Genomic DNA, 24,388 nt, shown 5'->3' on the forward strand with positions numbered 1-24,388 from the left:
CAAGCTTTGTTCTATTTTCTTTATCAATATGGACAAAGGCCTCACAACCAAAAGGCTTTAAAAAGGAGTAGTTTACCTTTTTACATGTCCATGCTTCCTCTGGAACACCACCATCCAAGGAACTTGAAGGCCCTCAGTTTATTAGATAAACAGCAGTATCTACAGCATCTGCCCAAAACTGTAAAGGCAATCTTGCATGCAATCTCATGCACCCTGCACGCTCCATGATTGTTCTGTTCATCCTTTCTAACACACCATTTTCTTGTGGTGTTCTTGGAACTGTCTTCTCTCTGCGAATTCCATGTTCTGAACAGTACCTATCAAACTCTTTGCTGCAATATTCACCTCCATTGTCTGATCTAAGACACTTCAATTTCTTTCCTGTCTCAATCTCAACCAAAGCTTTCCATTTCTTGAAAGTATCAAATACATCAGATTTATTCTTAATACAATAAATCCAAGTTTTTCTAGTTGCATCATCAATAAAAGTCACATAATAACGAGAGCCACCGAGAGATGATACCTGAGCAGGTCCCTATACATCTGTATGCACAAGCTCTAATTTTTCGCTCTTCTTTTCTTTCCCAACTCTGAGAAATCTGACTCTCTTCTGTTTTCCATAAATGCAATTCTCACAGAAATCCAAATCAACATTTTTCAAACCCGGCAACAAATTCCTAGAGTGAAGAATCTTCATCCCCTTTTCACTCATGTGTCTGAGCCTATGATGCCATAATGCTGCATCTGCTCCTTTGGAAGTTAAAGTATTAACAGAGTTAGAAATACCATTACATAAATACAATGTACCAACCTTTTCGCCTTTTGCTATTACCAGGGCTCCTTTGGTGACCTTCCAAGCTTTATCTGTGAAAGTTGTCACACAACCTTCACTGCCTAGTTGCCCTGTTGAAATCAGATTTTTCTTTAGATCTGGAACATGCCTTACCTCCTTTAGTAGCCATTGGTTTCCATTCTGTTGTTTTACAAGAACCTTACCCATTCCAACAATTTTACAGGGTTTATCATCTCCCAAACGAACTTGTCCAAAATCTCCTTGAACATAGTCATGAAAGTATTTCTTATCAGGTGTGGCATGGAATGAGGCCCCTGAATCTACCACCCAGGAATCAGTAATATTTTCGAAAGAAAGAATCAAAGCATCTTGTAACACCTCACTTGTCACATTTGCTTTGTGATTGTTTTCTTGTTGTGCATCTCCTTCTTTTCCCTTCCGAGATCTACAGTCTTTCTTTAGGTGTCCTTTCTTTCCACATTTCCAGCAAACTATCCCCGATCTGGACTTGGATCTGCCTTTCCTTGATTTACTGCGATATCCTGAGCTCTTTCCCCTTTCCATTTTTCTTCCTCTAGACTCTGCACTCAAAGCATTTCCCGATGTCTCACCGGAGCTTTTCTGTCGCATTTCCTCGCTAAGGATAACACCGACAACATCATCAAACTTTAAAGTACTAGATCCAGAAACGGAGTTACTAATGGCCATTACCAAACCATTCCAACTTTCTGGTAATGAGCACAAGAATAACAGAGCTCTAACTTCATCATCAAAGTTTACCCCTACAGAACTTAACTGACTTGTAACTGTATTAAAATCATTTAAATGGTTTGCAACAGATCCACCTTCCGACATATTCATATTAAATAACCGTTTCATAAGAAATACCTTGTTTGAGGCCGAGGGTTTTTCATATAGTTTCGACAACGTCTGCATAAAACCCTCTGTCGTGGTTTCCTTCGAAATGTTGAAGGCCACTGACGCAGCAAGGCACAACCGTATTGTTCCGAGTGCCTTTCTATCGAGAAGGTTCCATTCTTCGTCTTTCATATCCGTCGGCATCTTTGTTTTTCCGCCCAATGGTAGGTATAGATCTTTCTGATACAGATAATCTTCCATCTGCATCTTCCACAGCGAGAAGTTTTGGCCGTTAAATTTCTCGACCCTAAACTTACCATCTTCCGCCATTGCTCCCACTCGAACCAGGAACCCTTCTTTCCTGCGAGTTTATCAGCCAAATAGACCTTTGGCTCTGATACCAGTTGTTAGAAAATTATATATTACGGAGCAATGGAACACATAAAATATTGCAGAAATATAAACACAAAAAACGCACAAAACAAGAGAGACACAGATATACGTGGTTCACCCAGTTTGGGCTACGTCTACCCCGAACAGCCAGTCCTTCCTTTATATTATCCAGCAAAATGAAGAGACACAACCTACAGCAAATCTGCTGTAATATCCTCTGTTTTCTCTCACAGTCTCACCTCTCAGTTTCTCGCTCACAGAATACACATCTATATCTCAGCCTCCAATACAATGCCCTCATACAAAGAGATGGGTTGCCTTCTAGGGCAAAAAACCCTAAACTAAACATAAGTTATACCGTCAGATCATCTGCCTAATGAACAGCCCAGATTGACTAGAAATTACTATACTTTTACAAGGCAATTTTACATTTGTTTTTAGCTTCGGGGGCGCTGCCCCCGAGCCCCCGCCGGGGGACCGTTGGCCCCCGGACCCCCCAGCCGGGGGGGATCGGCCCCCCCAGACCCCCGCGGGGGGGACAAGTCCCCCCGCACCCCCCCGCGTGGAGGGGTGTACAAACTTCCTGGGGTATACATCCGACTGAAACAAAGACCTCTGAACAATCATGCTCCACACACAACAGGGATAGATGCAGAAGGGTTGAAGAGAGCTAGGGATGTTAGAGCACAGAGGAGGGCACTGCCAGTGGACAAGTGGCAGTCAAGAGCAACCCGGGTCCTAGGCGAAAGGAGGAGAGGGTCCCACCAAATAGGAGTGGTGAAAAGAAAAACCCGAGTTGGGATGAAGGGAGAAGATGATGCTAGGCAACCCGAAGACAGGAAGAAGGGATGTTGGAATCAGGAAGAAGAGGGAGGACATTCTCTACAAGTTGTGAAAATAAGATCGCTACAGGAAATTGGAGGAGGACCATCCTGGAATGTTGCGGGTTTGGGATCGCAAAAGGGAGCAGATGGGAGTTCCTCCTTGAAGGTTACAGAAGAAGGATTGCAAGATTAACACCCATGTTGGCATGAAGATGATGAAAATATGGGCAATGAAATGAGGAGTTTATTTGATGAGGAACAGGAATCCACCAAGGTTCAGCAACCCCAACCTCGAAACACAAATGGAATTTTCCCCGACCTTCCCTTGGTACTTTATCACAAACCAGAAGAATTCATCCTTAACTTAGCCAAAGCGGCGCGAGTATACAGTGCGCAGGAAAAATACAGATCTGGTCTCAATATTGGAAGTAATACAAGAATAGGCTATAGTAGTAACTTGGGACTACAGGGGTCACTACAGCTAGGAACCAAAGGCTTTGTGCTACTAGCTAATACTCAGAGAAGTATGGCAGGATCATATACGAGATACCCAGAGTTTGCAAGAAAGGGGAACGAAGATGTGGAGCAACACTAGTACCCCTACGAAGCCATCTAGAGGGCTTGTTAGACTTCGGATAATGTTTGGGGGGTGAATTCCAGACCACGCTAAGAGAACGGGCCCTATGCTAGTTCATAAAGTGGGTAGAGCAGAACCAGAACCCAACCATAGATGATATTAAGAGGGGATTCATGCATGGAATTCAAGGTACTGCAGACTGATCAACAAGGGTTATCAGAGCTATGGGAAATTAAGCAGAGGGAGGGTGAGACTACTTGGGAGCTCATGCAAAGGTTTAAGGATGCCATTACCAAGCTAAGTTATACCCTGGACCTAAACCACCAGCAGGACTAGTTCATCAAGGCACTTTTTCCCTTGACCAGGACACCGCTAACACAACAGAGGATAGGAACCTTGCAAGATGCCTTAGAGCAAGCATCTCAGATAGAAGAAATGGCAGGATATCCCCACGAATACCGGGGAGGCACGGGTCAGCAGGATCCAACGATCTCGAGCTTGCAAAGCCAAATCGCGAACCTAACCGAGAAGTTGAGAGATCTCTAGCCCATACGACTAGCCAGGCCCAACTTTTGGTGTACCCACTTCCTGGTGGAGGGGCACACTGTGACGGAATGCCCACGAATGCGGGGCCTTGACCAAATAGGACGGGTGGTGGGGTCGTCTGGAACCACTCCCACTGCAGGAGTTGCAGAAATCGGAGCGCAAGGACCCTTCCAAGGAAGGAATAATGCAGACTTCTCCGAGATTTGTATAACATATGGACATCTACCACTGATGTGCTTGTTGGGCTAATTTATTGACTAAATTAACACAAGTATTTAATTATCAATCTAGGTTTGTAAAACTTGGAGGCAAATCCACTGTATATGGACACCAGATATAATCAAGTTTAGAAGATAAAATTTGAAGATTTAAAGAAGTACATATTACAAATATAAACCTATTTTAACAATTTCTAGTTCATTTATGTAATATATGAGGGAAGAGGCTCCTAACTTAGGAGAACCAGGTTATTCTTCCCTACAATACTACTTTCATGAAGATAAATCTAAGAGCACTAATTAACAATGGCTTATGATGCAGAAGATGTAAAAGAAGATGCTCCTAACTAAGCAGGTCCAGATTGTCCTTCTTCACAATCCTACTATATCACAATCACCATTGCTTCAAACCAAAAATGCAGAAATAACTTCAAATGAGAAATGGAGAATGAAATTTAGTTTTAGTTCAAGATCAAATAGAAGGGGAATTTAACTTAAATTCCTTTGTGTCCCTTCATATGTAGATTAGAATCAAACCAATATTCATTCAACAATCATCACACATCTAAATACATTTGAAACAAAAACTAGTCTATCAAAACTATGAAAATTGAACCAAGAAATGTACTTAGCTTGGTGTGGGGACCCTCCACTCTTGCCTTGCACACTTGAAGAAATCTCAGCTACAACAACTTTAGTAAATCAACCAAGCATGAACAAAAAATTGGAATGAAAACAAGTTCTTCAAATTAGCTCCCAACTCCAATTATACAAAAGTTACATACAAATTCCATTACAAAAGCCATCAAAGTCTTGGCTTTAAATAGAGGTTTAATGAAACAAACTGATCTATATTATCTCTAACACACATATCTACTCATATCCACCTATCTAAGTCGAACTCATCCAATTCATCCCAAGAAATATGGTCAATCCCATAAAATCTCAAAACTGCCCTATTTCCTAGGGATTTTCTGGTAACTAGTCATGTTTGACCAGCCTTGACCGGGCCTAATAAAGCTTGTTCTGGCCGAACCAAGTGGAGTTAGCTTAGTCCTAGTTCCCAAGCTATCCATTCATGCATCAAACTCGAGCCCAAGTGTCCTGCAAACATGTCATCCACATAGCTATTACGGAAATTTCTGATTCAGTCCAAAATTGCACTTGAAACTCAATTTTCATACAAACTTATAGAAATTGAAAAATTAAAATTAAACACCTGAATATGCATAAAATACATAAAAATGAGATGGATGTGATGGAAAATGGATGAAAAATATAAGGATTATGTAGGTTTCCCTAAGAAAAAATAGACCAAAACTGAGGGCCAACATCTCCCCCTTGCTGATCTTCAAGCATGTCCTCATGCTTGTCTTTGTCTCATTGATCTTCTGCCTCTGTATGCTGACCTCCCTTGCTGTTATACCGATGGCTCTGTCCCTTGAAGATGAAGCTTTCTCTTGAGCTACCTATAAAAGGATATCTATGCTTTCATGTACTTCTTCTCTTTTCTTGTGGATGACTTTCTTTACCAATATATCATTCTGGATGAGCAGCTTCGGACGACAAATAAAACTTGAATTTTGCAATACATTCCGACACAGGATTCATGTCCCTCTCAAATCAACAATTTTACTCAAAGGATCCAATATCCAGTTGCCCTTACATCTCATTAAAAGAAGCAAAATTTTTTATGTCTAGGCATTCACTTTCAATTTAGCCACTCGTTTACCCATGCAATCTGCAAAATAGGGGTTGAAAGAACCATAAAAATATCCCGAAATAGAAATGAACTTGAGAAAACTGTTCGCATGGAGTGTAATTAGGCTCGTTCTGAAGAAAACCCATGTTTCCGTTTTTCAAATTTCATTTTATTTTACTCAGAAAAAGGCAACGAAAAATAATGGCTTATCAAAATTGAAATGCATTCCTGAGATTGAATGCTCATTTAATTTGAAATCAATTTTTTTCTCTTCAAATGTTTCTCCATCATCCTGCTTACCTCTTTTCTAATGCCCTTGACAAAGAGATGAGACCAATCCTCCAAAAATGTGAAGTTACTGCTTCCGCAAACACAAAGCTTTGATATAAAACGATTATAAAAGCATAATAAACATGTTTTTATTAATCTATTCCTTATATTCTATCCTCTATTTCATCAATTTTTTTTTTTTAAACTCCTTTGTCTCTGTCTTTGCAGCATCTATTCTCTTTTCATGCAAACAAAATATCCATCTTTATACACACTTCTGTAAGAAAAAAATTGAACTCTGTTTTGGAAAAGAAATATACAAAAAAAACGAAATCATATCATAATTCCTCCTTTCAATTTTTGTTTTTCTTAAGATTGTTGAATTGAAGCCATTGTATGTGCACTCGTACCTTATAATCAACGAATTGCTTTTCTCATTATGAACCCTGTACATTGTTTTCATTGATCATTTCCATTTTGAAATCAAACTGAAATTCCTGTCATACTGTTTGATAAATTGTAGTTGTAAACTTGGCTGCTATACGTTTTACAAAACTACACAAAGCTCCTTATTTCATGCAATCAAAATATATGAACAAACTCTGTTTTAAATTCCCGTGGAAGATTTTTCATGCACCACTGAGTTCATTTCATATTTTTTTTTAATCTCCAGCTATGTCACCGTTTATTGATTGTGCAATTAAGCCCATTGCATGTGCATTTAAGCTCACTGTATAAACACTTCTTTTTATTAGCAGACTTGGCGATTTCATGGAATATCGAAATCGATTTACTATATTATTGTTAAAGTGTCGTGATCCCCTTGATTCGTGGCCCAATTAGCTGCATTTCATATCATTTCTCCCTATTAAACACACTTATTTGTTGACTGGTGGCATAAAGGAATTTTAAATAAATGATAGACAATTCTGAACAAAGACTTCGGCAATCATGATCCCGACTTTACCTCTGCGATCTTCTTCAAAATAGAAGGAAATCAAATATAGTCTTATTTGATTTGTTTCCACGAGATTCTGGGCAACCAAAGGCGCTATTTACCCACTTATCTCTGCATAGACTCAGCTATTTTTACTTACCTCCTCTGTCAAAACGTTTTTAATCCTCTGGCTGCTATTCTCCTGAGCTTTCAAGGGCTGTGATGGAAAAAATTCATGATTCTGAGCTGCAACAATGGTATAGCTCTTCTTTGTTGAACGTACAGGGCTCATTTCAAAACGTTTTTACCATTGACTGTAGCTGTACAGGGTTTCCGCTGTTGTTTTTTTTAAAAACGTTTGACTGTTTTCTTATTACCTTTGCTGTGCTCTGACTGGAATGCAACGTGGTTTTTTCTCTGTGTTTTTTTTTTAAACGTTTTGACCCATTTCCTATACGATACTTCACATTGCTTGATCATACTTTTTAAAAAACGTTTTCATGGTTCTGCAGCACAGATTTCTTTGTTCTGCGTCATTCATGGTTGCATCCTTCCTGTGGCCACGTTGCATAATAGCTGAGAGAGTGTGTTCAGCAACGCACAGGGCTTTTGACCAAAACGTTTTACTTCTCTGTTAATACGCACAAAGTTTTTCTGCTTGTGCAAAACGTTTTGACCATTCACTGTTTGGTTGTTGTCCGCTGACCGGAATGCTGTGCACATATCATTAAGCTTTGTTGCATATCAAATCACCCTACCTTTGACTGTTTGTTTTTGTTTTGATTTCCACGTTGTTGCATGAATCATGGTACTTTCGGCATTACCTACGACGTTTTGAATTCATCATTTAAGTTTGAATTGTATTTCCATAAGTCTGCTATGATAATAACCTTACCCCATCATATTACTATATACTTGCCACCAAATCGTTTTTGCCATTATAACTCACACCATCGTATCATATTACCATTTCAATAGTATTACTTGTCGCACATCCCATATGTTTGGTAATATATCTCTTTAATTTTAAAATGACCATTTTGGTCATATTTAAAATTATTTCCCATAATACTAATGTTTTATTTGTGGTGCAGGTTTCAACTTATTAAATCCTCACTTTGATCCCTTTTTCTTTATGGAAATATACTTAGGGTTAGGGTTATCAAATGAATATGGAATGATAGTTAAATGGGTAGGGTAAGGAATATGGAAATGAATATAATGAATAGGAATGTGGTTAATGGAGGAAAGGATAATGGATATGAATTATAATGAATGGAATGCAAATATAAGATTAGGTTTAAGATAATGGGTGATGTAATGAATATATGCATTCAGGTATTAACTCAATTTTAACAAAGTCTAAAAATTTCTACAAAAATTTGAATTTACAAGAGCAAGAGAACTTACTATACTTGTAATTCCTTGATAGTATTGGATGAATGCTGCTCTTCTTTAACAATATTGGATGAAATTGTCTTGTTCGAATATCGTAGATAGATAGAAACATAGAGCTTATTTCTGCCTTCTATTCTAGCATCCTTCATTGATTCTGGTCCATTGATTGTTGATGTCGTTTAGGTCCCTCTGTAATTGATTCATAATAACTCAGGTCCCTTTTGTCATGTACATTTTTATGCAATATATACATGTGCGTTTGCTAACATTTCAGGTCCCTCTGCAATTGATTTGAAAAATATTTCAGGTCCCAACTGCCAACAATACAAGTTCCGTCGTCAATGCAGCTGCATAACTAAGTTTCTTTTTGTGAACCTTCCCCCTTGCTGATGGGAAGACTTGTCCTCAAGTCTTGTTTATTTTGGAGGATGATTCCTACAAACTCAAACTGAAGAAATGGTAAAACAAAATAGAGAATTCATATTGGCCAAGCTGGTTGGTTTTCCAATATGAATTCGAGTTTGTATTGTGCCACTTTCGTGGATTTTCACAACCAAACTCCTTTATTATTTTTGATCTTTTTCTATTTTTATTTTTATTTTTTCTTTTCTGGATGGAGGTGGGGTGTAATGGAGTATGAAAGCTTATGAAAACAGGTGATATTGAAGTCATGATGTAGTAGTAAATCTGGACTTCAACATGCATGGTCACGGAGCTTAACATACAATATGGATGATGAACAATATGAATTCAAATCATGAACAAATGATGATGATCAAATCATGAACAATATGAATTCAATATGAAAGGCTTCTTTGAAGATTGATGTGACTTGACATGGTACTGAACTTGACTGTTTCTTCTGATGATTATCTTCATGTCTTTTTGTCTTTGATCTCGATCATGTTGTAGGGTTTGTTGGTGTTGTTGGTCAACATCTAAGAGCAAGCTTCAAGAATTTGAGTTTCATTGAATGAACTCAACATCAGGTGTATCTTCACTTTTCTTTGACTTGAACATTTGTATTCATATTCTGAAATATGAATTTGATTTGGAAAATTACTTCATCCATGGAGTTCACTCCTTCATTCTTCCTATGACCTGCAAAAACATAGCACTTGCCTGCAATACAACATTAGATGATGGAGGAAGAGAGGTGTACAGTCTCTCTTCTTCCAATAAACATGTAAATAATTACAAGCATTGCTTAGAAAACAAGTCCAAAGATTATATACAAACAAATTGCATTTATTTACCCCTTGAGGAATGGTGGCCAGCCTAGACCTCCTAGCGGTATTTTGTTTACAAAATATTTGTTTTATATCCAATTAGAGTGATTCCAAAGCCAAGTTAAAGTGAATTCATATGGCTACCTCTAGTATAAATAGGTTTTCAAAATGGTTTAAAATGATATGGTAAAAATTATAAGGAGTGCCATGTTTGATAGAGCTGCTTGTTAATTTTTAACTAGACCAACAGTCACTATTTGAAGCGTAACTTCTTCGATAAAGATCATATCAATGTGATTCCACTTGGATATTAAAGTAGATTCATTTTTGTATTTCCAGTAGAAACAGGTTTTAAAAATTCTTAGGCTTGATATCACAAAATTGGTGATGAACAGGCCTAGGAGGCAGAGTTTTACTATATTGTTTTGAAGACATGCAGTCACTAAATATGGCATAACTTTTTCATTTCACCTCCAAATGGGATTATTCAAATTGTGTCTTAAACTAGACTTGAAGATATATCTCCCATATAAACAGGTTTTGAAGAGAAGATGATTTGGTATGTCAAATATGCCAATGAACAGTCAAGACCTAGAATTGTTACCATGCAGATTTTTCGACAAGAAGTTAGTATTTCAAGAATAACTTTTTCATATGATACCTGATTGAAGTGATTCAAATTGATTTGGAAACTAGATTCCAAGGGCTATCGTCCCTATGAATTTCAGATAAAAATGTTTCCATTAGACACCTCAAATATAGGCTGTACTAACTCTGTCCTCAACATGTCACTTGAGACCTAGTTTTGATTTTGATCATATTTTTATTTGTGATATAAATTGAAAACTTCAAAATGGATTCAAAAACTAGATTTCAAAACATGATTTCAAAATGATCCTATATGGTTACCCAAAATAGGCTTGTTCTTACTGCATTTTTCCATGTAGTCCTTTCAAATGAATATTGAACAATGATTTGAAGAAATAGTTTGAAACAAATTTATTATGGAAGTCTTATTGCGAATTTATTCTACTTGTTTATTTATTCTATTCTATCCTATTCTATTTTAGAAAAATAATTCATTCTCTCAAGTATAAGAGAATTTCCAGTGCATCCATTTTCATAACAAGATCATAAGTAAACTCATATCCAAATTTGAAAAATATACTTCAATGAAATTTTGGACATGAAAATTTATTTGATCATAAAGATTTGATGAGAAAGAATGTTGAAGAATGGAGTAGTGTTGTAGCCTATTCTTTAACATCATCTTTTAGATCTTGTTGTTGAAAATGGATTTTGTAGTTTTTTTTTTTTTTTGATTTTATGTTTTTGTTGGGGGGTTTTGTTTTGGAAACCTAATTTTAGGATCTCTATTTCTAGGCATAAAGAAACGTAACTAAGAGAAATGTATCTTAACTAAATTTTTAGTGTTTTTGTTTATCTTCTATTTGACTATGCTGATAATTACCTCCCCGGCAACGGCGCCAAAATGTTGGGCTAATTTATTGACTAAATTAACACAAGTATTTAATTATCAATCCAGGTTTGTAAAACTTGGAGGCAAATCCACTGTATATGGACATCAGATATAATCAAGTTTAGAAGATAAAATTTGAAGATTTAAAGAAGTACATATTACAAATATAAACCTATTTTAACAATTTCTAATTCATTTATGTAATATATGAGGGAAGAGGCTCCTAACTTAGGAGAACCAGGTTATTCTTCCCTACAATACTACTTTCATGAAGATAAATCTAAGAGCACTAATTAACAATGGCTTATGATGCAGAAGATGTAAAAGAAGATGCTCCTAACTAAGGAGGTCCAGATTGTCCTTCTTCACAATCCTACTATATCACAATCACCATTGCTTCAAACCAGAAATGCAGAAATAACTTCAAATGAGAAATGGAGAATGAAATTCAGTTTTAGTTCAAGATCAAATAGAAGGGGAATTTAACTTAAATTCCTTTGTGTCCCTTCATATGTAGATTAGAATTAAACCAATATTCATTCAACAATCATCACACATCTAAATACATTTGAAACAAAAACTAGTCTATGAAAACTATGAAAATTGAACCAAGAAGTGTACTTAGCTTGGTGTGGGGGGCCTCCACCCTTGCCTTGCACACTTGAAGAAATCTCAGCTACAGCAACTTTAGTAAATCAACCAAGCATGAACAACAAATTGGAATGAAAACAAGTTCTTTAAATTAGCTCCCAACTCCAATTATACAAAAGTTACATACAAATTCCATTACAAAAGCCATCAAAGTCTTGGCTTTAAATAGAGGTTTAATGAAACAAACTGATATATACTATCTCTAACACTCATATCTACTCATATCCACCTATCTAAGTCGAACTCATCCAATTCATCCCAAGAAATATGGTAAATCCCATAAAATCTCAAAACTGCCCTATTTCCTAGGGATTTTTTGGTGACTAGTCATGTTTGACTAGCCTTGACCGGGCCTAATAAAGCTTGTTCTGGTCGAACCAAGTGGAGTTAGCTTAGTCCTAGTTCCAAAGCTGTCTATTCATGCATCAAACTTGAGCCCAAGTGTCCTGCAAACATGTCATCCACATAGCTATTACAGGAATTTCTGATTCAGTCCAAAATTGCACTTGAAAATCAATTTTCATAAAAACTTATAGAAATTGAAAAGTTAAAATTAAACACCTGAATATGCATAAAATACATAAAAATGAGATGGATGTGATGGAAAATGGATGGAAAATATAAGGATTAAGTAGGTTTTCCTAAGCAAAAATAGACCAAAACTGAGGGCCAACAGTGCTTAGTTTTGCAAAAGTACTCTAATGTCCCCAATAACAACTACTGTGAGTTTTGCGCATCGACCACTCATCACATTGATTGGTGCCGAGTGCTGGATGCTCTAGTAGAAAGGCTGGACAGATCCACATTCAGGGTCAATGAAGTGAGCCAAGGGGGCGAGGAGGAAATGGACACGGGGGAAGATCAGGGGGCAGAGGACCCTTAAGATGATACAATTGCGGTCAGGAAGGACATGTCATAAGGGAACACCCACTCCTGAGGGGACCATGGTGTTCACAATGTATAGTTAACACCCATGCGATGGAAGACTGCCCAGAGCTCATTGCAAAATGGGAGGAGAGAACCGGACAGCGAGGGGCCAACCTGGTGGATGTTGAGCTCCGGACTGACAAGGATTTCCTCGCGAAAAATATTAATATAATCACCCAAGGAGGGAGGAAGACAGGGGAAGATTGCTACACCGATGAACCCCCAGTGATTGTCAAAGTGACATCACCACCAAAGGCATATCAACCCGAGCACCAGAAGCAATATTATCAAGAAGCAACCAAACTGTTCGAGAGAATGATGGAAGAGAGGGACACCTGAAGACCACAAGTCTATGGGCCCACTCCTACCTAGCCCATTGGGAAATGGTTTAAACTACTCCTAAGAATTGTTGAAGATGAGGCCATGCTAAAGGAATTGTGGAAAATATTAAGGGCCACGGTATCCCTAGAACGAGAGGACACAGGACAACCAGGTGAAGCCTGGTCAGAGAAAGCCTCAATGAGAGTGAAGCGAAATAAGAAAATAACTAGGAAGGAGTTCTGAATCAACACGTAGGTGGCAGGATTCCAGATAAGGGACACCATGCTAGATCTAGGGTTGGATGTAAACATCCTACCCCGAAAGACCTGGGAGGCAATGGGGAAACCGCAGCTGAAGTATTCACAAATTTAATTGAGAATGGCAAATCAGTATTTCATATTGCCTATTAGGAGGTTGGAGAATTTAGAGGTTGATGTGCCAGCAGTAAAAAATCACACTGAGTTCGAAGTAATATACATATGGGGGATAAAGACCCATATCCAACACTCTTGGGGATTGACTGGGCATACGAAAACTATGTCATCATAGATTTGAAGAAAGAACTGATGATATTTGAAGTAGAAGGACCGAGAGTGATTCAGCCGTTGGACCCTTACCAAGGGCCCAGGTTTATAGAGCCAATAGATGATAGGGAATAACCAGGGATGTTAGATCAATTGTATACACTCACAACAGTAAAGAGGGAGGAATACGTAAATCGTACAGCCAGATGATCAGTTATTTGGAGGAGCATTCAAAGTTCAGAAGCTAGTTTAGAAGCTACATGGGATGCATGGCAGCAGGGTGGGTACAAATTGACAACTCGGCGATGTACAATGATAAGTCGAGTCAACTGGGGAGATATAGGGAAGGATGACATCCCGAAATATTGTGGCCTTGAACTGATAGATCGGTTCCTGGACAATATGGACCAGGATGTACCGAAGGACCAAAAAATTCCCTTACTAGATGTTGCGCTCATGGCAACACCAGCAAGGTGGTGGAAAGCACACTGCCAGGTACTGAAAGACTGGAAGGATGCCAAGCGAGCAATGAAGGAAAGGTTCAGCAAGAAAGAAGATAGGCCACCAGACGAAAAAGAATACACAGGGAATTCAAGTCCTGAGGAGCATGTCAAAGGGTGCACAACCAATTGGGAAAGTTGGGGGCTGCCAAAGGACCTATGGGTGCATGCCTTTATACACACCCTCAGTGCCATCCCCGAGGTTTGGTACATCCAAGAGGAACTATGACGATAAACAACTACTTGGGATGCTTTCAAAGCATAGTTCATTAACGATTTCTCATTCAAAAGTAGTGAAGCACAAATAACAGAAGTACTTCAAGTGGTGAAAGTGATTTTGTTCACCCCAGAGACGCTAGTTGAATGGGAGCATGAAGAAAACTTCCTGCAGTGCTTGTATGATATGGAATTGCCAGGATTTGTGACCTGCGACAAAATTGATGTAGAACCAGAAGAAGACAAATTCGAAGGGCTTAGACACCTATCCTTTGAACAAACAAAGGGAGAAAGGGAGATTCAGGAGAGTCACTCGATGGAAGGTGCCCATCTCCTACCAGTGAAGCTGAGAAAACAAAATGTAGTGACGGAAGCTAAACCCAAGATAGCCTCAGTGGGAGACTACTTGGACGAATAGACCACCAAACAAATTTTTGATTTATTGCAAGAATACCAAGATCTGTTCCCAACTTCGGTAGTAGAACTCAAGGGGATAAAAGGTAACTTGGGAGAGATGAAAATTGTTCTGAAAATAGGTGTCTGACCAGTGAAGCACAGACCATACCGGCTGAACCCAAGGGTCAAAGAGAAAGTTAAAAGGGAGATTGACAAAATGTTAGATGCAGGAATAATTTTTCTGGTTGATGAAGTTGACTGGATAAGCCCTATAGTTATTCAGAACAAGAAGGATGTGACCGAGATTAGAGTATGTGTCAACTACAGAAGCCTAAACAATGCGTGCGTGCACGACCCGTTCCCCACGCCTTTCAGTGATGAAGTCCTAGACAATGTTGTGGGGAATGAGGCATACACGTTCACATATGGATTCTTGTCTACCATCAGGTCCGAATAGCTGAAGAAGATAAAAGGAAAACAACTTTCACGATGGAGTGGGGGTCGTATGCATATAATGTAATGCCATTCAGATTAAAGAATGTGCCAACAGTCTTTTCAAGGATTGCAATAGTAGCATTCCTAGACTACATTCATGAGTTCCTAAAAGTCTACATGGACGACTGGACAGTATACAGCCTACTGAAGAAGCATACCAGTCTATTGAGAGTAATGTTTTAAAGATGCAAATAGTTGCAGATCTCTTTGAATTTGAAAAAGTGCATTTTCGCGGTTCCCTTTGGAACTATGCTAGGCCATATTGTTTGCAAAGATGGAGTCTATGTGGACCTGCCAAGATAGCAGCGATTGTCCACATGGAACCACCCCACAATGTGAAGCAACTAAGAGCAACTCTAGGCCATACGGGGTACTACAGAAGGTTCATCAGGAACTATGCAACCATAACAACCCCAATGGAGAGACTGCTAAGGAAGACAGAAGAATTCATTTGGACAACGGATTGTCAAGCAGCACTGGACAAACTGAAAGAGAAGTTAGTAAGTGCCCCCATATTGGTGTACCCCGACTGGAACAAAATGTTCCATGTACATATTAATGCATCTGGAATAGCACTAGGAGCAGTCCTAGCGCAACTAGGAGAGAAGATGGATCATACAGTATACTACGCAAGCAGAAAGCTCTCCACGGAAGAAAGAAAATTCACAACAATAGAATGGGAAGCTCTAGAAATGGTCTACTCTCTCAAAAAGTTTAGGCACTATCTGCTAGGTGCGCCATTCAAAATTTTCATAGTCCATTCTGCACTGAAGTACCTAGTAAACAAGTCGGTACTGGAAGGAAGAATATGAAAATGGTTGTTACTATTTCAAGAGTTCACGTTTGAAGTGGTTGTTAAGTGAGGAAGAATGAATGTAGGCCCATATCATCTGTCTCGCCTGGAAACAGGGGAGAATGATGGGGCAATAGACGATTGCTTACCTAATGCCTATTTGTTCAGGATAGAAGCCATACCCGATCACTTAGAGGAAATTGCTACTTTACTAACAACAGGCAGTTGCCCACAGGGATACGTAGAAACGCAAAAGAGGCACTTAGTGGATAGAGTTGCAGATTACCAGCTCATAGTAGGACACCTTTACAAAATGGGCTTGGACCAAATACTCAGACGCTGTTTCCTATAGCACGAAAGAGAAGGTGTCCTATGGGAGTGCCACACAAAGGTCGTGGGAGGACATGTAGGGGGCAAAGCTACTACAAGAAATATACTACATGTAGGATTATGGTGGTCTACTATACATAATGATTCGAAGGCTTTCACTAATGAATGTGATGTCCGTCAAAGGGTTGGTAAGCCTTCTCGACGAGATGGGCTACCACTGCACCCGATCCATACGGTGCAGATATTTGATAAGTGGGTTGTAGATTTCATTGGTCCAATCTCCCCACCAGCGAGACACTCCAGATCTCAGTACATAATCACGACAAAAAAATACCTAACAAGATGGGTAGAGGCCACGCCAGTGAAATATTTCACAGCAGAAACATCGGCGAGATTCATTTTTGAAAATATCATTTCAAGGTTCGGATGCCTGAGGAGCCTGACAAGTGACCTGGGCACACATTTTCTGAATGAGACAATTGAGATTCTATTAACAACTTTTATGGTACAACATAACAAGAGTAGTCCTTATCATCCGTAGGCAAATGATGCAATAGAGCCATTTAACAAGATACTGGAAAAAGGGCTAACAAAAATTGTATTGGCAAACCAGGATGACTGGGATGAAAGAATTCCAGCGACACTTTGGGATTATAAAACAACAGTTAAAAGACTCCACAAACAAACTCCATTCCATCTCATCTACAACAGAGAGGTGGTGCTGCCAGCGAGTTCATACTTCCCAGCATGTTGATTTCAAAGACTACAGGAATGATCGATAACAGTGCCTTGCGGGACAGACTGAGCCAGCTGTTGGAGCTCGAAGAAATGCAGTTCCTGGTGGAGTTCCATCAATCTATCAAGCAAAAAAGACAGAAGGTTTGGCATGATAGACACATCAAGAACAAATTGTTTGAAGTCGGTGACCAAGTGCTCTTCTATGAGAGTAAGTTCCTCAAGTTCCAAGGAAAACTACAAATGCACTCGTTAGGCCCATTCATCATTAAACAAATAAAAGAATCAGGTTCGGTAAGACTCGTACAACTCGATGGATTCCTACTACAGGGATGGGGCAATGATGCACACCTAAAACCCTTCCGCAAGTAAAAAAAAAAGTTTCTTTTGGATAATAAGGTTGTGGCCAGTAGCAAGATACCGCAATTGATTTGTGATCTCGAGGGGGGGGTAGCATCAGTAGGCCTAGCCAGCAGGGACAGTAGCCATGCGTGTCAACCCCTGTCAGCAGAGGACACGTAGGTCCGAACCTTTTCCAGAACTAATGGCCACACACGTACCCATCCCATCCAATGTACCAGTAGTTATTTGCCGAATAAGTAATCAATAAGGCAACTGCCAAGGAAGGGTCGCAAAATATTTCCCATTAAGCATAGAATTAGTTAATAAATAAGCCCATCATGGCAGAATAAAGATGCCATGCAGCCCACTCTATACTTTCCAAACCCACATCATAGTTGGCACGTACCAGTTGGCCGACGGTGGCAAAAATGTAGCTAGAATACATGGAAAGGTCGCCGGAGTGATTAGTTGATTAAAGCCTCGTCAGTTAGGGGATGCCATGTCAGAATCAGCTACATAAATATTAAGAGAATGAAAGGCATGATAGAATTTCGAACACCTGAAGGATTCGAGGAGCACTTGGAAGAACAGGAGCAGGACAGAAGAAACAAAAGACCACAAGTGCAAATTGTTTACAATAGAAGGGAAACAATGGCAAAGAGGATCATATTAGTCCCACAAACCACTATGGATGCAAGAATTGAAGTCATGGATGACCTATATGGGAAGTATGACCAGTTGAATCTCATCGACAACAAATTCATAGACGGGTTCCAATTTCTAGTGATGAAAAGGGAAGTATATGCGGAAGAATTACAAAGGAAGGATGGCACTAGGGCCTCCAGAATTAGAGAAGATTTCAAAGGGCTACAGAAGTCCACACTATTCAGCCTGAGAAATCTGCCTATATTCGGCACCCAGTTATCTACCATGCAGTGCACCAACCTATTGGCGAGCAGGATGCATGGAGGTTTGCTATGGTTGGACAGAGAATACCCTATCCATGCTGAAGATATCTATCAATTGACTAGGTTGGCAGACATGGGGAATGCAGTTAGCACAACATTCTAGGCTGGGGCCAAGTGGGGGAAGAAGTAGATAGAAGACAACATCTACACCTGCTATGGGATAGAGCGAGGGGGAAAAGGCGTGAAGCTGGATAGAATCAACAAAGATAACATCTGGTTCACCTGCTACCTTATTGTAGGCAAGACAATGAGGCACTTCATGAGAAACGAGTGCACCCTGGACACTGTTTCAATAGTAGAACACTGCTGCCAGGGAGAGATACTCAACTGGTCGGCCTTCATGCTCAATGAAATTTTTGAGGTGTGTGAGGATGTCTACTGGCGGAGCACTGGATTTATGTTTATGTATTTGGTAATGGCGTTGGCAATGTGGAAGTGGAGGCCACCACACGAGAGGCAGATGGCAACTATTTCTGAAGACTAGCCAATTGCACGTAGGTATGAACCATGGAGGGCATCGGGGGATCCCAACATAAAAGAGATAAACGAAACAACCTTCAAAAGCTGGTATGCATAGATGGTGGATGCCATTTCGGCCATAGAGAGAATACCCAAGGTTCTCCTGGATGAGTTCTCAGGTGAGCTCTGATGTGGTGCCTCATAGGCACATACTTATCTTAGACCACGGTGTCAACCCCACCACATTCAAATTAAGGCCACAGAGCTTTAGCCTAACAGAGGAGGCCCTACACAGAGAAGTGGAGTCCTGGCCGAGAGTGGCCTGTGAAATAATAGAAGGGAAGCCCAAGTATTTTTTTGGAGCTTTGATGCCACCGAACTGAGAGGGAGATGGGGTAGAAAGCAGCAGCAGGAGGGCGACAAATGAATTACTCCAACCAATGTTGCTCCAAATGGAAGAGAAAATGTTTGAGGTAAGAAGGACAATCGTAAGCTTCGAGCCAGGTGACGGTGACTATCCCAAGCATTTTCAAGGTTCAACCATGTTGTTCCAAATTGTAACACCCCCTCTTTCAGTCGCACTCCCACGGGCGTAGCCCAGGCTCCCTCCCCAATATTGATATCCAAGCCATAAAAGAAGCGAGTTATCCGCACCCCCCAAAAGGCCGAAAGTTAACACCCCAGCTCCATTCTTAGACCTTACTGTTGAGGTTGAAAACCCAATTCCTGCAACGGCCATAATCGAGGATATCCCCACCACCAGATCCACCGTAGTACGATCGTCGTGGGAGTCATCCCTGCAAACTGCTTCCACCTCCACAACTGTGTCCGAGATCCTCCCGTTCGGCCACCAACAGACTTCTACGGAAGCAGAGGTTTAGTCGGTTGGTCAGAAAGAAGGTGCCACCTCGACCATAGGGATGCCACCCACCAAGAGTACAACACCAATGCTTTATTTCGACCCACCAGCTGTGAGACACCTGGATACCAGTTGGCAGGGGGAAAGGATTGGCCCATACTTACACACTCTCCCTATGAATATCACAACCCCCCAAACCCTAGCATCACTCCAACCACACCATAGTCCACTCAGCCATCCTAGCAACCATCTCAGCAAGAACATTCACCCGCCTCCCACTCTGATAAGTCCATTGCAAGTAGCCTACCCTTACAACAACAATTCCCAGAACCAGACACAATGTGGGCTGATACACTCCATCACTGGTCATCAGCTCAGTTATTTTATTTTATTCAGCAAGCAGCCCACAAGGCCAAGAGCCTGCATGAGCACTTGGCTAAGGAACATGAGCAGCAAAAGATGCAACTGCTCGCAGTGACGGAAGAACGAGATCGCCTACAAGAGGCAAATACGGGATTGCAAGCCCAAGTGGATCAGCTTACCCAGCGGTTCCAATCCATATGGCCAACCGTCACTGAAGCCAACACAAAAGCACTGGTAGACATGTCTGCCTACACCTTGATCGACTGTTGTGATCATATACATATGGCATGCATGCGCCTAGCAGCCACCAATGTAGAAATGAAGAGGAAGCTAGAAACTGTCCAGTCCGCCCTGCCAGATCCTGTAGAAATCTACGCATGATCGGTTGAAAGCAAGGTCAGAGAGCTAGAGATGAAGAAACAAGTCATAGCCGAAGCCCTCACTGACGGATACGCTTTAATGGGCAAGGTCCACGACTGGTCAAGCCGTCTAGCTTTGAAAAATCACTAGGTCTACCCATTGAGAGAGAAAATTCAATCCCTATTTGCCAACACAAGGGCATGCACATACCCTGCTCAACTCCACTAAATAAGTGAACAAAGAGAATTCCTCCAAGCCCAGGTTGATGCAATTGAGGAAGAATTGGCGCGGACAAAGAGAATAATCCAAGACCTGTAGCCACGGGTTTGTATGCAGTTCCTTCTATTTAAGGAGGCACGCGAATCAAGTAGCTAGCAACGGGATGACCTTTAGAGCTAACGACCGACAACCTTAATGTCACAATCAGCTGAGGCATTCACACAAAGTGTAGATGCAATCCTCGCAAACTAGGACCTAGCAATTCAGCGATACAATGGGTTCAGGCAGCAAACAACAACAGCAGTCCCAGAGTTGGAGCCTTCATTTGGAATGGAGGAGCCACAAGGTCAAGAAAGGGCCATAGAAACAAATGCCATGCCACAAGCTAGGATTGAGATGGGAGAGATGCCTACTCCGCAAGAAAGTATCGTAGCAACAGAGGTGTCAGCACAACAGACAGTGGAGACAATGCCAGTAGCAACAAAACCACCACCCGTAGAACACATGGAATTAGCGACATAGCCACTAGAGGTCGAAATGACTTGACTCAGGGACGAGTCAAGAAATTGTGGTCGGGGCCGATTGGAGCCTTCATTAATTTTGAAGAGTTTTGACCAATTTTGACCAACCGTAAGGTGGGAAAGGAAAAATGGTAGCAATGGTTGGGCGGTGGAATGAGCAGTGTGAAGGAGTGATGGCGAGGTGGTAGTGGAATGAAAAGGCAGTCGAGGAGATGGGAAGGCGTAGAAGCAGCCAAGGGAGCAAGCAACCCAGCAAGAACTAGCAGTCCAGGCAGCTGTGAAGGGTATAAAAAGAGGAAGAACAGAAAGGAATAGGTTGTTGCTGTTGTTTGTTGATCATTGGTGTTGTTGCTATGGTAGAACCCACTGGACGCTGAAGGATTTGGCTGCTGAGGAGGTACACAGACGTAGAAGCAGAAGCAAGAAGAGCTGGAGCCAAGGAATTGGGTCGCAGAGCAGATCTGACCCGAGCTATTGAGCCAAGTATTTTATGTATTGTCTACGGCAAGATGCGGTGTTGCAATGTACTCTGTCCTGTTGATTTAATGTAATCAGAGTTTATGGTTGTCAAAACTCATAACGAATTGCACATCATGTTCTGTGGGCTTATTCAAAATTTAAATAGTCTACTTGTTGCATGAAGATGGTGATTACTAGATTGATACTAGAATTATGTTAGTCCTGTGGTATTTATGATGGATCCATGTGTATGAGATTAGGGTACCGTTATCTCTATTTCATGTATTATGGATGCATATGTGTATGATCGCCTGTGTTCAACTGATATCCTCTTGACTCCATGCTAAACCCTCCTCCCCTTTGGTCATGGCGTGCTTTGGGTGAGACTCCTTGCCCTTCAGGGTGAGGTGAAAATGCCAGCGCTGTCCTAGACTACATCAGACCACTGTTGGCCCTCTGTGCCTAAACCTGGGGTATTTTCCTCGATGACTCTTTCGAGCCAACACATCAAGACTGATCAAACATCATTAACTTCTCATACTTCATAAACCCTAGCATATGTATGCAACCCTTACAAAATACTTTGGTGTGTGTACACACATTTGAAGAATCATACTTGCGTATAGATCTGCGCATATTGTAGAATCAATACGCAACTACCTAGAGGAAGACCCACAACATGTACACACTTTTTCTGAGATAAACTTGCGTGCAAATATGTAATTATTGACTCATCCCTTCATTGCACAACAAAACTTCATTCAAACCCAAATCTCAACAAACCTACTAGCAAACATACGTTAGAACATTATTATCACAGATCAACTCATAAGAAAATAATGTAGTCATTTTATATCTAAAAGATTTGATCCCACATCACATTCCTTGTGAAACCTTATTTCATATCAAACAAATCATCAATATCCTATTAGTTTCACACAAAACAATTTTATCTTGATCTCCTTATATAGCTTAGCCCTTATATATACCACTGGTCAAATCCTTAGTATTGTTGATGGTATTCCTGGAAGTGATGAAATATCCATTTCTATGCTCATTACTATGGGCCAATACCATTAAACATTCCTAGTATTTAGGATACTATGGTGCGGAAGTTGTACGCACTTTCTCTTCTCCATACCTACGCACTTTCTCTTCTCCATACCTGTGTGTGTATGCAGCTTTGCTTCACAAAACCCATGTGTATTTCTCAAAACATCACCTTCATCATTCTTCTGTCTCTATACTTCTATGCCTTTGTCCAAACTCTTAGTCACATGTGTACTAGCTTGTAAAATCATCCTGTTATCTTCATGTTGAAAATCTTCATCAAGTAGGTTGCCATAAAAAACAACACATTTTTCATAATGCCAACAATCTCCCCATTTGGACTTGATGGCAACTGTTAGGCCCATATACTACTAGTGTAACCCCTTATTGTTATTAGTACAACCCACTTATTATATATTAATGTACCCATTAGTGCCCATATTGTTACTATTGTGCCCCATAGAAGCCCATTATTGTTATTATTGTGCCCTTACATTATTATTGTTATGTCAGCTCTGATTATGTTATGACCCCTTAGACTCCTATATATAGAAAGGAGGTCTTTTCATTTGTATCATCCAAGAATTGTTCATTTATGTAATGTAAAGGATGTTACCCCTCGAATAGGCTGAATTCTAAGGTGTTGATCTATCTTTTCTATCTTTTCTTGAGCTAGTTTCATAACATTTGGTATCAGAGCTTTGGATTCTAGGGTTTCGCTGTTCCAAACAGGTCATCGTGGCATTTTCACTATAACTTTTTTTCTGCAACATTTCAGAAGCTAAAAACCCATTTGAGAAGACATCGTGCTGAACCTCGGGTCCAAATTTCAGAGCTTTTTGCGCTATATTTGCGGAGATATGATCCAAGGAAGATGGTATTTTTGGAGACTCCTGAATTAAATTCCAAACAGGTGACCTGGGGAAAATCATCATAACTTTCTCTCTGATCATCGGATTGAAATTTTGTAAGAAGGTATAGAAAGAGGACAGACTGTAATTTCTTATATATATTTTTTAGTTCCAAAGGTCGAAACAGTGACACGTGGCACTTCATACAAGTTCGCTCTTCTGGAAAGGTTTATAATCAGGTCATCTTGGTAGATTGTGTATAACTCTTCCTTGGAGAATCCAATTGGGATCAGACTGGTGGCATTAGAAAGAGGACACAGAGGACTACTATAGGTCACAATTTCAAAACTTAAAGATCCAAAAGTACAGAGTTACAGTTGTTTCAAGAACGAGCTCCTAAAATCAAGAAAAAGCAAGATGAGGAAGTTTGATGGCAAGGATCCGGTAAATTGGATACTTCAGATGGAGCAATATTTTGATCTACATGGTGTACCACTGTTACAAAAGGTATGTATTGCATCTTCATATTTAGAACCGGATCAATTTTTATGGTATGAAGGGCTTTGTTCTCATAAACAACTTGTTGCGTGGTCAATTTTCACGGAGGAAATGATAGCACATTATGAGGATACAAAGAGAAACACCTTCTTTAGAGCAACACCACAACAATTGGAAAGAGTAAAAGGGCTTTGTGACATAGTGGAAAGCATAATTATGGAAACCAGGAAGCATACCTGTTGGGTCCCTATAATACTAGTGATTACCCCATTACTATTGTAGTTATACCCCTTATTAATATTGTTGTGCCCCTATTGCCCCCATAT

At 40.2% G+C, this 24,388-nt stretch overlaps 1 pseudogene; it reads left to right on the top strand.

The window, feature by feature from the left end:
* Positions 1 to 21,013: 21,013 nt before the first annotated feature.
* LOC149186875 (aspartic proteinase A1 pseudogene) overlaps positions 21,014 to 24,388 on the top strand; it is a 62,186-nt pseudogene continuing 58,811 nt past the window's right edge.

The sequence above is a fragment of the Pinus tabuliformis genome, chromosome 3_1 (assembly GCF_031772625.1).
Source record: "Pinus tabuliformis cultivar Carrire ecotype Pingquan chromosome 3_1, CPIR1, whole genome shotgun sequence".
NCBI lineage: Eukaryota > Viridiplantae > Streptophyta > Pinopsida > Pinales > Pinaceae > Pinus > Pinus tabuliformis.